This window comes from Sceloporus undulatus, chromosome 9 (assembly GCF_019175285.1).
Source record: "Sceloporus undulatus isolate JIND9_A2432 ecotype Alabama chromosome 9, SceUnd_v1.1, whole genome shotgun sequence".
NCBI classification, from domain to species: domain Eukaryota; kingdom Metazoa; phylum Chordata; class Lepidosauria; order Squamata; family Phrynosomatidae; genus Sceloporus; species Sceloporus undulatus.
The window spans coordinates 5,296,176-5,302,077 of record NC_056530.1 but is presented as its reverse complement, the minus strand read 5'-3'; the positions used below and the strand labels follow the sequence as shown (position 1 = coordinate 5,302,077).

At 48.5% G+C, this 5,902-nt stretch overlaps 1 long non-coding RNA gene across 1 annotated transcript; it reads right to left on the bottom strand.

The window, feature by feature from the left end:
* Nucleotides 1–263: 263 nt before the first annotated feature.
* LOC121915090 lies at nucleotides 264–5,348 on the bottom strand. Its single transcript, XR_006100643.1, has 2 exons — nucleotides 5,287–5,348; nucleotides 264–1,027 (listed from the first exon to the last, which is right to left on the bottom strand). It is a non-coding gene; the product is annotated as an uncharacterized LOC121915090 (long non-coding RNA).
* Nucleotides 5,349–5,902: the final 554 nt, after the last annotated feature.

The following is a 5,902-nucleotide window of genomic DNA, read 5'->3' as shown; positions in this document are numbered from 1 at the left end:
CAAACCCCAGCAGATAACAAGGGTCCACTGTACTAAGGTTTGGGGCGTATGGACGCTCCGCCCAGGCAACCCTACTATGTGGCAAGGCTGGCACGCATCGGTCTGGATCAGGCCTGTATGAACATAACAGAAGAGAATAAAACAGAAGAACAAAATAACATAAAATTAATGTTAAAACTATCTTACTTAAAAAGAAATAAAAGCCAAAAACATCATTCTAGAAGGATCATACAAAAAACAGTGAGAGTCAAACATTATAGAAACCAGATCTTGAGAACCTTTATTTTTCTTTTTTTTCTTTTTGCAATTACCACCACCTCACTTCACCCCTACCCTCCTTTTCTCTGCTTACAACATTGATTGGTCACCATGTACATAACAAAATCAATCACGTTCACAGCCTGTTATTCCACAGCTTTAAGTAAGATTGATTCCTCCTTGTACTGGGAGGAAGACGGAATATAAATAAACATAAACATAATAATAATAATAATAAGGTAAACCTTCTGTAGAAAGAGTATCAGTAATATAGCTAATAAACAGATGTTGACCATATAGTTGTACCAGAGATTCCTAGAGAAGTGTTCTCCCAGGTTGAAAAACCCAGTGGTTTCTTATTTGGGTCCTGAGCTCCTAACTCCAGCGAATGTGGAAGGCTCACTGTATTTCTCTTTGGAGGTTCATTTTCCTGAGATCTGATGGTTTAAAATGAACACTCCGTGCTATTAGTTGCCAGAGTCAATAACAGAACCAAGCTTAAGGGTGGATGTCTGTTGCCTGCCATCTTTTCCATGCTTCTATTTCTGCTGCTGTCATCTGGAGTGAAGTCACTGTTTAAAAACGTGCCACATTGTTTCTGACAAAGACAGTGACCAAAAGGTTGTATCTTCTACAGCTGTAGAGGGCAGGAGGCGCAAGCGTCATACATTAGACAAGGAGAGTGCATTTGTCTCTTCTCTGCACAGACACAAACACACATACATATACTTTGTTCCTTTTTGTAAGAGTGTTGCACAATTTTAGTGAACTGAAAAAATGAAAGAGGACCGCTCATGAGTTTCCTCAAAATGCCATCTAAAAAACACTGCCAAACATCTCGGAAAGAAAGGAAAAAGAGAGAGCTCTTGTTTCTAAAATGAAAATTCTGTCTGATTAAGTTGGCAGAAATTGAAAATCCTCATTTTTCCTAGCATGGGCAGGCCTGGTTCTTGTTTTTTGGGGGGACAGAATGTGAACAGAATGAATACTAGTAGAATCCTTACTAAGTAAAACCCTTTAGATGCCAGCAGCACCAGGATTATTAGTAGCCAAAAAGGCTCAGGCCTCATTCCCATTTACAAATAAGTTAGTTTTCAATCTGAATTGATGGTTCAAGGCAACAGTGGTGCGTGGTTCCCACTACATTTCCCTCACTCATTTTTCCCTGGAAAATAACCCACTTGTGGTTCACCTTGATGAAAGAATCTATTCAAAATGGAGCTGCTCCAGCCAGCCGAAGGGCAAATTTAAATCGATTCCAATCCACGTCTGGTTCACATTTGCACAGAATCAATTTGTCCAAAAAGACACGCAAAAAAACAGCATCAAAAAGACGTGGGTTAAATGGGTCTAGCACATGCCCCCTTTCTGAATTGCTTCAGTGATTCGGTTCAAGGAGGAACCAGGGTCATTTGAATGGGTTCAAACCAATTTGTGATCTGGTTTAAAAGGTAGTAGGAATCAGGCCTCAGTGGATGACAGTTGAAACTCAAATAGTTAAGAACAGAAAATAGAGTCAGATCTCTGAATGCAGCTGTTGAATGGCTTTTGTGCAGGGACAGGAAAAATGGAGACAATATATTAATGAATTACTGTACATACAGTTAGCCCTCCGTTTTTGCAGGGGATCTGTTCCGGACTCCCCTGCGAAAATGGAATTTTGCACATATTCAAGCCCCATAGGCTTGAATGGGGGCGTGTGCCCGATTTTAACCCTCTCCATTTGCTCCTCGCAAGTGAGTGTTGCACAAACGGAGTCTGCGCAAACAGAAGGGCGACTGTACTCATGTATAAGTCTAGAAATTTTCATCAAAAAATTGACCCCTAAAACCTAGATTGACTTCTCCCTAGGTTAATGTAAATACTATACTTTAACTCTTATTAAAAAGGGAAGCATCTCCTGGTGAAAGGCAAGAGTGCAGTCTGTCCTGGAAGCCCTGACCTCCCTTGACTCTCTCTTCCATCCATCCTGTTACACTGCCAGAATTTTGTGGGTTCCTTTAACATTGCTTCCCTTTGTTTGCTTCATCATTCAGATCCTTTGTTGCATGTCAATAAGGTTGACCCTCGATTTATCCATGGGTCCCATCAAAATCCATAATTTTGCCCCCCAAACCTGCCCTTGACTTATGCATGAGGCCCATTTATTGTTGAGTAGATATGGTATGTAAAAGAGATGAGAGGATAATAGGAACCATACAAAGGTGAACCTTCAGTTTTGAAAAATGGAAACTGGACTCAGGACATAAATCGACAGGGACAGAGCTTCTTCTGTCTACTCTACAGGGACAGAATCTAGTTGTAATAAAATCCATAACCAAAAATGACAACCAGGGGAAAAGAGGACAGGTTCTGGATAAAGAGGACTGGTCCTGGAAAGGACTTTCCCAGAAAAAAGAGGACAAGTTTTGGAAAGCCCCTGTTCTAGGGGGGGGGGAAAGAAGACATGTCATGGGGGGGTGGGGGGAACAAGTCCTGGACAAAGAGGACCAGTCCTGGAAAGTCTGTTCTAGGGGGGGAAAGAAGACCATGTCATGGGGGGGGACAACCGTTGGAAAAAAAGAGGACAAGTCCTGGAAAGCCCTGTTCTAGGGGGAAAGAACATGTCATGGGGGGGGGGACAGTCGGAAAAAAGGACCAGTCCTGGAAAGCCCTGTTCTAGGGGGAAAAGAAGACATGTCATGGGGGGGGGAGGCTATGTCCTGGAAAAAGAGGACAGTCCTGGAAAGCCCTGTTCTAGGGGGAAGGAGACATGTCATGGGGGGACACGTCCTGGAAAAAGAGGACAAGTCCTGGAAAGCCCTGTTCTAGGGGAAAGGAGACACTTGTCATGGGGGGGGGGAACAAGTCCTGGAAAAAGAGGACAAGTTGGAAAGCCCTGTTCTGGGGGGAAAGAGACATGTCATGGGGGGAGGATACTGTCCTGGAAAAAGGGACAAGTCCTGGAAAGCCCTGTTCTAGGGGGGAAAGGAGACATGTCATGGGGGGGGGAAAGTCCTGGAAAAAGAGGAAAGTCCTGGAAGCCCTGTTCTAGGGGAAAGGAGACATGTCATGGGGGGGGGGACAGTCCTGAAAAAGAGGACAAGTCCTGGAAAGCCCTGTTCTAGGGGGAAAGGAGACATGCATGGGGGGGGACAAGTCCTGGAAAAGAGGACAGTCCTGGAAAGCCCTGTTCTAGGGGGAAGGAGACATGTCATGGGGGGGACAGTCCTGGAAAAAGAGGACAAGTCCTGGAAAGCCGGTTCTAGGGGGAAGAAGACATGTATGGGGGGGGAAGTCCTGAAAAAGAGGACAAGTCCTGGAAAGCCTGTTTCAGGGGAAGAAAAGACCTGTCATGGGGGGGGGACAGTCCTGGAAAAAAGGACAAGTCCTGGAAAGCCCTGTTCTAGGGGGAAAGAAGGACATGTCATGGGGGGGGACAAGTCCTGAGGAAACAGAGGACAAGTCCTGGAAAGCCCTGTTCTAGGGTGAAAGAGACATGTCATGGGGGGGGAGGACGTCCTGGAAAAAGAGGACAAAGTCCTGGAAAGCCCTGTTCTAGGGGGGAAAGGAGACATGTCATGGGGGGGCACGTCCTGGAAAAAGAGGACAGTCCTGGAAAGCCTGTCTAGGGGGAAAGGAGACATGTCATGGGGTGGGGGGACAGTCTGGAAAAAACAGAGGACAAGTCCTGGAAAGCCCTGTTCTAGGGGGAAAGGAGACATGTCATGGGGGGGGGACAAGTCCTGGAAAAGAGGACAAGTCCTGGAACGCCTGTTTCTAGGGGGAAAGAAGACATGTCATGGGGGGGGGACAAGTCCTGGAAAAAGAGGACAAGTCCTGGAAAGCCTGTTCTGGGGAAAGAGCAGTGTCATGGGGGGGAGGAATGTCCTGCGAAAAGGGACAAGTCCTGGAAAAGCCCCCTGTTCTCGGGGGAAGGAGACATGTCATGAGGGGGGGGGGGAAAAGTCCTGGAAAAAGAGGACCAGTCCTGGACAGCCCTGTTCTAGGGGGAAAGGAGACATGTCATGGGGGGAGGGATATGTCCTGGACAAAGAGGACAAGTCCTGGAAAGCCCTGTTCTAGGGGGAAGAGACTGTCATGGGGGGGGACAAGTCCTGGAAAAAGAGGACAGTCCGGAAAGCCCTGTTCTAGGGGAAAGAAGACATGTCATGGGGGGGAGGATATGTCCTGGAAAAAGGGACAAGTCCTGGAAAGCCCTGTTCTAGGGGGAAGGAGACATGTCTGGGGGGGGACAAGTCCTGGAAAAGAGGACAAGCCTGGAAAGCCCTGTTCTAGGGGGAAGGAGACATGTCCATGGGGGGAGGATATGTCCTGGAAAAAGAGGACAAGTCCTGGAAAGCCTGTTCTAGGGGGAAAGGAGACCTGTCATGGGGGGGGGACAAGTCCTGGAAAAAGAGGACAAGTCCTGGAAAGCCCTGTTCTAGGGGGAAAGGAGACATGTCATGGGGGGGGAGGAAGTCCTGAAAAAGAGGACAAGTCCTGGAAGCCCTGTTCTAGGGGGAAGGAGACATGTCATGGGGGGGGGAACAAGTCCTGGAAAAAGAGGACAGTCCTGGAAAGCCCTGTTCTAGGGGGAAAGGAGACATGTCTGGGGGGGGGAACAAGTCCTGGAAAAGAGGACAAGTCCTGGGAAGCCCTGTTCAGGTGGGGGAAAGGAGACAGGCATGGGGGGGCACAAGTCCTGGAAAGAGGGACAAGTCCGGAAGCCTGTTTTCGGGGGAAGAAAGGAGACAGTGGGGGGGGAACAAGTCCTGGAAAAAGAGGACAAGTCCTGGAAAGGGCTTTTCCTGGGGGGAAAAGAGGCCAGGTCCTGGAAAAGGAGGGCCACAGTTCCCCGTGGCCCGGCCTTGGCTGCTGGGAGAGCAGAATGCCAGCTGCCCGGTGTCCTTGCAAGGAGCAGCTATCTGTCTGTCCCACTGAGGCCCAAAGAAGGCCCAGGAGGGCGCCCCAGTTGGCGGGGCTCTTGGCTTGTCTGCTCTTTGCCTGCCTCCGCCGGGAGAGAGAGAGAGGGAGAGGGAGACCCACCTGCAGCCCGGCCCTCAGGCGCCTCTCTCGCTCTCGCTCTCGCTCTCAGCCCTGCCGCCGCCTCCTCTTCGCAGGTGTTGCCTGGCGCCAGGCTGTCTGCGCTCCAGCCCCCGCCTGCCTCCCTCCCTCCCGCGCTCCCTTCCCAGCAGAGAGCAGCCCTCGCCTGCCTGCCTGCCTGCCCTTCGCCGAAGCCATCATCCATTTCCCTGAAAGACCCAAGTCTTCCTTGACAAAATCATCATCATCATCATCATCATCACCACCACTTCGCATTTTGATCTCTCTGCAAGGCTTGTAGGCCAGAATGCAAAGGCATCCCTCTTCCCTTTGGTCCCTTTTTCATCATCATCATTCCTTTCCACACACACACAGCCTTCCTTTCCTCCTGTTTATTTTCCTCCCTCTGGATTGGGCCCGTTTGCATATTATGAGTATTCCTTTCCATCCCCTGCCTCTCCATATGGATGGGGCCATTTTTATTATTTTATTGTTATTATTCCTTTCCACCTCCCTTTCTCCTGTTTACTTCTCTGGATCAGATCTTTATTTAGATGATGATGATGATGATGATGATGATGATGATGATGATGATGATGATGATGATGATGATGATGAT